We start from the raw sequence: 10,203 nt of genomic DNA, 5'->3' as shown, positions 1-10,203 counted from the left end.
AAGTTATGGATTGGGAGAAAATATTTGCAAACCACATGTTCCGCAAAGGACTAATACATAGAATATGTAAAAATTTTAATAGTAAAAATAAGTAATACAATTAGAAAATGGCTAAAAGACATGATAAGACATTTTACCAATGGATATACAGATGGCAAATAAGTGCATGAAAAGTTCAACATCATTAGCTTTTAGAGAAAGTGAATTAAAGCCACGATGAGATATCACTTCATACCATCAGAATGGCTAAAATAAAAATAACGACACCACCAAATGCTGGTGAAGATGCAGAGAAACTGGACCACTCATACATTGCTGATGGGAATGTAAATGTACTGCCACGTTAAGAAAAAAGCAAAAACCAAAACTAGGCAAGCAACTACCAAACAACCCAACAATTGTACTCCTGGGCATTTATCCCAGAGAAATGAAAACTTGTGTTTACACAAAAACCTGTGCATGAATGTATATTGCAGCTTTATCCATAATAGCCCCAAACTGGAAACAACACAGATGTCCTTTAACGGGTGAATGGGTAAATAACTGTGACACATCCATCCCTTGGAGTACTACTCAGCAGCAAAAAGGAATGATCTCTTGATTCTTGCAACAACCTAGATGAATCTCCAGGGAATTACGCTGAAGGTAAAAAGCCAGTCCCAAAATACCGCATGCTATATGTTTCCATTTATATAACATTCTTGAAATGACAGCTTTATCAAAATGGACAACAGTTCAGTGGTTGCCAGGGTTTAAGAAAGAGTTGGGGGCAGGAAGGAAGCAGATGTGGCTATAAAAGGGCAACATGAGGGGATTCTGGTGATAAAAAGCATCCTGCATCTTCAATGTATGAGGGTCAATATCCTGGTCATGATATTATCAGCTATTACCATGGGCGGAAACCGGGTAAAGAGTGCACACGATCTCTCTGTACTATTTTTTACAATTGCATGTGAATCCACAAATCTCTCTGTACCCTTTCTAAGAACTGCACGTGAATCCACGATTATCTCAAAATAAAAAGTTTAATTAAGGAAAAGTATGTGGGGGAAGAGCAAGACACGACTCAGTGTTTGAAAAACAGTGATTTCAAGTTACATTTTGCATTATATGATAAAATGGTATTGTGTTACTAAAAACATTTAAAAAATAAAATCCATGTAATTTTAGTCTTCTTTAAATGTCTAGAATATAGAAGCTGGCAGTTTCTATTTTGAGATGGCCATTTTTAGCAGTATGGTGCCAAGTTCTGAGTCCTGCATTTTAAGGGGAATTTAAAGGAAATTCAAAGCCAAGATATAAGATGAAGAAGACAAGAAACCAAGTCATACTTGAAGTAATGAGAGAAATCAACGGTGTTTACCCACAAGAGAGGATTTTGTGGACACGAGATTGTACTATTTAATTATCCGAAGAATTACCCTTTAGGAGGATTAGATTTCTCTGTAAAGCCCTAAGGAATAAAAATAGGACCCAATGGTGGAAAGCACAAGAAGAGAGATTTCAGTTTGGTTACCAGGGCCTGGGAGGTAGGGGAAATGGGGAGCTATTGGTCAAAGGGTACAAACTTCCAGTTATAAGATGAGTAAGTTTTGGGGATCTATTGTACAGCACAGTAATTATATAATTATAATACTGTATTATATACTTGAAAGTTGCTAAGAGAGTAGATCTTAAATGTTCTTACCACAAAAAAGAAGTGGTGATTATGTGACATGATGGAGGTGTTAGCGAACACTCTGGTGGCAATCATTTTGCAATATAAAAGTGTATCAAATCTATACGATGTTATATGTCAAACTTACACCATGTTATATGTCAATTATATCTCAATAAAGCTAGAGGAAAAAAGCGTGGCCCTTATCAGGAGAGAGAGGGAATCTTCCCGACACAATGTAGCCCCTATTGCAATGTTAGTTGTTTGACTATGAATAGGGAAACGTGGATTGGGATATGTGGCAGGAGTGTGGGTGTGTGGAGTGTGGGTTTGAGCAGGACTCCAATTTCTGAAGTACTTTGGCTTTGCCTGGGGTAGAGTTATCACCATCAGTCTTTCTTCAGGATACTCATTAGTGGGCCTATCAGCTTGGCACAGCATCCAGTGGTTCAGTTTGAGGCAATGTTACTCAAAGTCCAGAATGACAGGGTAATTTTGGTGCAGCTTGTGTCCCTAAGGAAAGTGGATTGCACTGAATGCCTGACATATAGCTGTGACAAAATATGCTCCCCTGCTCCCTCATCTAACTTAGCACTGGCCAAAGTGAGAATTGTCCTATTTCATAGGTAGGGACCCTCTACCTAAAGAGGTGTTCACATGTTATGGGAGAATCATGATGAAGTACAAAGATTATGGGCTTTGGGGCATTTTGGAGCATTTGGGTTCAAATTCTTGTCTTTGCACTTTACTGGTTGTGGCCTTGATCAGATGCATAATCTCTCCAGGACTCAGTATCCATACCTATCAATTGGGATGTAATAACACTTACCTCAAGGGTTCACATGTTAGACTAGATAATGTATGTAAAGCACATGCAGAGTGTTTAAATACACAGTAAGCATGTAATAGATGGTTTTACTTTTCTTCCCTTTCAAACTTGGTTGATAAGGTGTCAGGTATGTTGTGGAGGGGAGTCAGCCATCTAATGGACATTTGAACTGAATGAGTGACCTCTAGAACCCTTCTATCACAAAGATAACTTCTGCTGAAGAAAATTTATAACAGAGAGGGAAATGGAGAGGAACAGGAAGGACACTAGCTTTTCCTGGGAAAATCAAGATGTTAATAGGCTTGGTAGTCATCTATCATTATTTAAGTGCATGAGTGATCCCCTCAACTTCCAATCTACCAATTGCCCAAGTGGTGAGGGTTTCTATGTATGGACTGGCAGAAGGCCCGCATCCCCAGTTGCACGCCATATTTTGTAACCAGGTCCTTGAAGCAGCCCTGTTTCTCCCCCAAGCACACAAAGTCCCTTTAGAAGAATTCATTAGCTTCTGTCTTACCTCTGCCTGGCTGACACCATTCCACCTCTCTATCCTTTTTCTTTCCTTTCTGACTTTTCCTTCCATCCAACTCTTCCTTTCTCCCAGAAGTTCTTACAGAAACGATTGAAGACTAACATATATTGTTGTATACAGAGTGATGTTAAAAGTATCTACAGTGGTATCATATGGCATCAGACAAAGAGAATGGATGCAAACACTGGGATAGTCTTGGAGTTGCCTTTCCACCTGGCATTAACTCTTAAGTTGCTGGGTCATGACGCAGCATTGCAGAGGGGCTGGGAAGGAGGGAATGGCACTTGGGGGTTCAGGGCAGAAGCTATAAGTCAACTAATATTAAGTATTAACAATCTGTATGGCCATCCTGATGTATATATGGAATGTCATCCCTAGTCTGAGAGAAAGGGTGAGTCAGTAGGGGTAAGGGTGTATGGGGGAGGGGAGTGGTGAAGGTAGGAAGTATTAACAAAATCCAGGCAAAAATGTCTGGTACTTATATATATATTTGCCTATGACTCACCCATGATGAGTCTTTAATCTTGTTAGGAGGCCTTTTCCCAAAAGTTCTGCAGGCTTCCAGATAAGAATCCTCTCTATTTTTACCTCCATTCACATCCATCCACCTAATTCGTGTGTACTTCGAGAAAGGAAATTTATTTGAGTTTTAGCCTACACAAAATCTAATTAGGAAGCTTCTTTGCAAATCTGTTGAAGGAAAAAAGCATTAAACAAGTTCAGATTCCAGTGAATTAAAATGTATTTCATTTTCCTCTCCGTGATATGGTCAAAAGACTGTGATGTGGTAAATGATGGAAGAATACAATTGAGTTTTGTTTTTCTCATTGTCCTGTAGCCATTTTTATGTTACTTAACTTTACTAAGTTTTAATTTCTTCCTCTGTAAAGGGAGAGAATGAGACTAAGACTCTAAATTAATAATAAGTGATTAAAAAACACAAAACGGGACAAAAATAAGAAGACAAACAATAAATTGAATTGCAGGTAAAAATGCACTGAAAAAAACCCTGTTGAATGTAAATTATATCTTAGTTTTGTAACTTTTGAGAAATCTTGTAGTTTATATTTCTATTCGTTATACTAAATATGTGGTGGCTAAAGTCTATCATTATTCCTTGGGATAGCAGGTTGAAAGCAAATTAACTCTTACAACTGAAAGGTTTATTCTACAAATGTTTGGATTCTCATTAGAAACAATTAACATTCAAAGGTAAGGTTAAGAGAAAAGTCAATAAGCCTTAGGATAAACGAAAGTCAAAGCACAATCTATCATTTTACAATCTTCAAATAGAATTTTGCTGCTTAAAAAATCAGTTAAAGTCTTAACATTGGTTACTGCTTGGTACTAGGCTTACAGACATTTTTCTTCTTTATTCTCTTTGAACTTTTCCTGCAAGGAGTATGCATTAATTTCATGATCGGAATAATAAAAAATTTATTGTGGATAATTGAAAAATTGGTAAGTAGAAGACAGAAGAGTAAGAATAATCTAGCAATTTGATAGTCTTTGATGGATATTAGCTAGTTGGTAGGCCTCAGGTCTTTGTTGGATGGTAAGACATTGAATTTATATAACATAGCATGTAAGGAATCAAAGTGATTTGAGCTTTATTTCTATTTTTTTTAGCATGAATACTTTTATATAACTGTGGGAAAATGCGCCACATATTTTGAAGATGAATCCATTGAGAAGATCATAGTAAATTTTAAAAAGATTTGTATAACCAATTAAGTATTCCATTCACATTAAAACACTCATAATTGAAGAGTTGTTTTTTTTTAATGTACAAAGACCTAACATTGTTTCTTTCATCAGAAAGATGTCTATGATGGTCTATTCATGAAAGATCACTTAGTTCAACTTGATAAAGCCTATATCCTTTACTTACTGATGGAAACACTGATGGCACATATTGAGGGCATGTTTCTGGATCAGACCTTTCCAGTTTGAGCTCATGTGGCAGGAATGAGACCCCTGGCCAAATTTTTGCTGGTGGCTCCAGGAGAGCTGCCGGGGACCCATCTTGCTTTCAGAAGGGCAACGGGGCAAAAGGCTGAACTTTACATGTGCATACATATATTTTCTATGAGCTATATTATATAATATATATGAATAGGAAAACAGGCTCTCACATAAGGTAAATAATTTATTCAAACTCACTGTCTAGATAGCATAACTAAGAAAGCTACCTGAAGAGATCACATCTTTTTATTCCCACCTAAGCATTGAGTTCTAAAGCAAACTTGGTCTTATAAAAGTGATTAGGGTTGCCACAGAAATGGAAAGTTTCTTCAGATTGTCTTGGTTTGTAAAGATTTCCTTTGAATTACAGGGGACAAGTGGAAATACTTGCACATCACTCCTGTTGACATAATGGAAATTAAAGTGAGTCCAAATGAGGAAAATATGAAATATGCCTTCAGGAAACAAACCAAATGAAGGTCTTTAAAAAGAATCTAAAATTCCCAAATGATGGGAAATAATTTATTAATGCATTACTCTCAGGAAAGAAAGACAAGAGGGCCTAAAGAACACAAGAATTATACAAAATATGGTTAATTTTAAATTAATTCTTGGAATAGAATAGAATTCTTAACAAGACAATTAAATGATTTTTTTCTTTATGGCTTATATTGACATTTGAAACAGGTTTTTATCCAGCATTCTCTGTAATACAAACAGAGAAAAACAGCAAGTGTGTCTTCTACTCTTTCTGGTTTTTTCATTTGTTTGTTAAAATTTTCCTCATCATATTGTGATTCAAATCATCTCATGTCATGGGGGAGCTCAGGACTTGGGGTAACGGTAGCTTGGAGACTAAACACACCACTGAGATGAGGAACATGAGTGGTATAACAGTTTCACATGGTGAAGAGATGTCACCTGGGAAGCCAAGAGTGAGGAACGTGTGGATGCTCAGGAAGGAGCAGGGGAGTTTGGAAGTAGACATCCTGTGAAAATTCAGGAAGGATTCATCAACAGTTGGCAGCAAGACCCTGCCTTGGGGCTGAACTCCAGTTTTGGTGTGAAAGAGATCAAAAGGGATGGAAAGATCAATATAAGCACTCAGTTCGAAGTAACTAATTTACCAAATAAGAAATGACTTAGTACAATAAGACAAGAACCCAGTGATGGAATCTGGCATACAAGGATGCAAGCTATATTTAGTATGGCTCACCATTTCCCATATGTCCTTAGACAATAACTCAGGTGTCAGAGAGAATTATATTTATGCTTCTTATAGTTAATAGTTATAATTGCTAAGTTTTAGAAAATATTTACTAGTTCCCACATAGTGCACTTTATTTTGAATACAGACCATTTAATCCCTTCAACAATCTTCCTGAATGGATACACAAAAATTTTATTAAAGATTAAAAACACACAATTCAACTCTTGTCTTCATTTTCAGCTTCTGATATTCTATATTCACCTGATTTCTAAAAAAATTAGATTCAACATTCTAATTAATTCTCACACATTCAGAATTTTTTAAAAATACAGGTAATATGTCAAGGCTGAGTATCTCATTACAATTCTATGGGGTACGTGCAAATCTTTATAAAACTCACCATCAATTGCGAGAAAATGGGGGGCTGATGAGTAGGCATGAACTGGTCATAGGAGATCTGTACCATTCTTTCCAAAGTTCAGAACCATTTTATACATTAGAAGACTTCATCATTAATTTCTTAACCATTGTGTTCAATTTCTTTTGTAATAAATGTTCTAAGAAAAATGCTTTGATTTTGAGGTTTCATCTCTCTCTGTTGATCTGCTTTGCCATCATCACGTGTCCTTTACACTGTCACCATCTTGTCCCTTCTTACTGCTGGACTGAGAATTTTGTAATATCCTTTAGTTTCTTCCTACCCTCACTCAATCCTAGGAGATCTACACATATAGATGCACACAGGCACACACATGCAACTTCATTGGTAACTGCAAGTAACTTCTTTACTGTGAAGATTTTAGTTTTGAGACTAACCTTATTGACATTCATCCCCAGTGAAAGAGCTAGAGCCATAATTCCCTATTTCTGCTTTACAAAAACAAACATAAAATACATATTCTAATTTTGGCTCAATATGTATATACTGACCTGTTGAAATAAATTATATAAAGCTTGACAATTTCCATAGAAAAATATCTCAATGCATAATAGGTAATCCAATCATTTCATAGCTGAAAATATCTACACGCTCTTTCCTAATTTAACACCCAAAACTGCATGCATAGTCCATTTTGATATCACTGCTTTTGAAACTGGAATTAATTCAACACAATTTTGAAAAGTTCCGTTATAATCTTTTTGAATATGATCATATTGCAGATAAAATTGATAGACCATTTTTATAGGGCTTTCCTGCATTTGTGATGATTTAAGTGGTATATATGTTACATAATAACCTGAGCTTAATTTTAATATAAACTGTTGAAGAAAGCTTTTAATGCTTCTCATCATGTTTTCTGTATTACTGCTAGCATTGAGTTAAAAATGACTATGATTCCCAACACTACTGCCAAGTTGATTTTTTTCAAATTTATTTTTTCCACATATAAGTAATTCATAACCATCTCCCCATTGAGCTATTTTTTGCCACTCTCATGAGAAATAAATATAAATCCCCATTCTGGGGAGTAGTAAGCAGGCCACCTTTTAAATTAGTCGTGTCAATGCTAAACTGAGCTCTTTCTATTCTGAGGTATCATCAAATTCTCTTTAAGATTTTGAAATACTTTTAACTGATTTGGCAACCTAAGCGTGTGCGGTAAATTCATTCAATCCATAAGCTGATGGGGAAGACTGTACGTTACATGTGAGTAGAGACTTCAACTGCTTTGCACACTGCAGTGTCCCTCTCACCAAGGAGCTGTTGTGGGCACAGAGCAGGCACTCAGCAAATACACACTGAGGAAAACAATAAACCTGAATGCTAAATTATTCACATTATTTTAGAGTTTTTCTTTTTTATGAGAGTAATGAAAGGATTACCAACCAGAATAAATAACCAGTGTCCAAAGCATTCTACTCTAAAGCAAAGGTTTGTTACTTCTCTACCCTAAGACACAGCTATGAAACCAAATATAGAGAGTGTATCAGTCAGATACAGTTGCATCAGTCAGATTCACTTGCAGAACACAGAATTCACTCTGCCAAGCTTGAGCAGAAGGGATTTGTAATAGTGTATTAAACAGCTAAACAATTGTTAGGAGGGCTAAAGAAATGGACTTTAGACCGAGCTTCTAGGAAGAACATGGACAAACTGGGATGCCATGGAAATTTTGCCTTGATTGGGAGGCTGTAGAATCAGAATGTTGCCAGTGAGACAGAAATTAGTGATTACTGTTGCCATAATCTACACAAACAAAATTGTTATCTCTGACCCAGCCTCTTTCCCAAGCTAATTCAGTTCTGTAGTCAAGACTCACAGAAATGTATCTGATCCATAGAATCTAAAGTACATCAAGAACACCAGCTATAAGGGATTCTGGGAAATGTAATTTAGCATTCCAGCCTCAACATTATATAAATGCACGCAATTCACTGTAAACGGCTTAGAACTTCCATCTCCCCAAAAACATAGTGCTGCACTGAATTCAGTTTTCCAATTCCTTCCTAATAAGTTAGAAGGTCAAGCAATATGGCATCGAGCATTAGACAAATCCAAAGTTATTAGATGTGTGAAGTCTGACTAGTTTCCTCATCACCCGCCCGTCACATATGAAGTGGTGAAACCAAATCCCTAAACCAGAATGCCGCAATATACTTAGAAAGCCATGTTTAATGCAATGCCACTCTCAGATTAGACATTTTGCTTCATTAACAGTTACAAAGCATAGAAGGCAGTAGAATACTCTAGCAGAAATAGAAGTATAAATAGAGCAGTAGAAAAAAGAATGTTTCAAGAAAAAATGATTTCATAAGATGTAGCACAACTTTAGTACAATGGAAACTGCTGCAGCTGGCAGACCAAGCTGACATCCAGACCGTACTAGCTCTATGACTTTGGTAAATCTCTTAACCTCTCTGTGCCTCAGTTTCCTCATCAATAAAATAGAGTAGATAAAGGTGCATCGCTTATTGAGTTTTCTGAGGGTTAATTGGGTTAGAAATTACGCCTGGAACATATTAAATGTACAATAAATGTCAGCTATTATAGCTACTTAACTAATAAATTAAATTTTTATCTAATACCTGTTCTAAGCTCTAGAGCCTAAGGTGAATGTATGACAAAATAAAACCCAATTCCAACCCTCAAGGTAGAGTCTAATTTAGAAGAACCAACAATTACAAGATGTTAAAAAGTATGGTATGTGAATAGAAAAAATAGCAGAAAGAGGATTTTTTGTTTGCTTGTTTTAGTAAAGCCCTTATAAAGACTGGAAGGTGCAATTCTCACAGACAGGAGCAGGCTTGACAAATAGAAAGTGCCAGTAGCAAACACAGGATCATCTAGAGGGCAGCGTGGAAAACACTGTTGGACTCATGTGGATCTTTCCAGCAAAGCTAATATCTAAAAACGAAAACCATCACAGGTCATAACATCTTCTAAGATTCAGAGGAAATATGGTTACAGATAAAATGGATAAGGCTTTTTAGTTTTTGTTTTGCTGCTATTTTTTCCATAAGCAAATAAGGTGAGTAATCAGGCATTCATTCAGCTGCTCTTATTCAACATTTGTGTGATAAGGAAGGAGTTGTACAAAACTTAAAACCAAAAATATATCAAAACTAGTTGCTCCCAAAAGTAAATCCAAAGTAGGCTGCATCCATGGTATAGCATTAAAGGCGGCCATAGGAAATGTCACCATAGGTACGTTAAAAAATGCATGACTATGGCAACCTGAATCTGGCAAGAAAGAGTCCAATTTATGTGTAATTTCATATCTTTGTAAAAGTGTTAGAAGAATACTCATTTTAATAAGACATTGTCATTAAAGATTTTCTGAAGAGGCTATGTGGGACATTTCTTCCTAAATCCTCTTAGGATGAATGAACTTACTTCCTTTCATATAGCCAGGTGCTTCACAGAAAGGAATACTCTTTAATGATTAGTCAATGGTCTAACAGAAGTTCTTTATCTGGAATTGCAATAAACATCTGGGTCCCAGAATTCAAGGAAAACAGTATATTCAACATACATTTATTGAGCCTCCATTCGAAGCCTGACACTTATG

At 36.3% G+C, this 10,203-nt stretch overlaps 1 pseudogene; it reads right to left on the bottom strand.

The window, feature by feature from the left end:
• Positions 1-4,872: 4,872 nt before the first annotated feature.
• Positions 4,873-5,043, bottom strand: LOC106843077 (small ribosomal subunit protein uS14-like; annotated as a pseudogene).
• Between the last annotated feature and the right edge of the window lie 5,160 nt (positions 5,044-10,203).

Source organism: Equus asinus, chromosome 11 (genome assembly GCF_041296235.1).
Source record: "Equus asinus isolate D_3611 breed Donkey chromosome 11, EquAss-T2T_v2, whole genome shotgun sequence".
NCBI classification, from domain to species: Eukaryota; Metazoa; Chordata; class Mammalia; order Perissodactyla; family Equidae; genus Equus; species Equus asinus.
The sequence above is the reverse complement of the archived record's forward strand: the minus strand, read 5'-3'. Positions and strand labels throughout refer to the sequence as shown.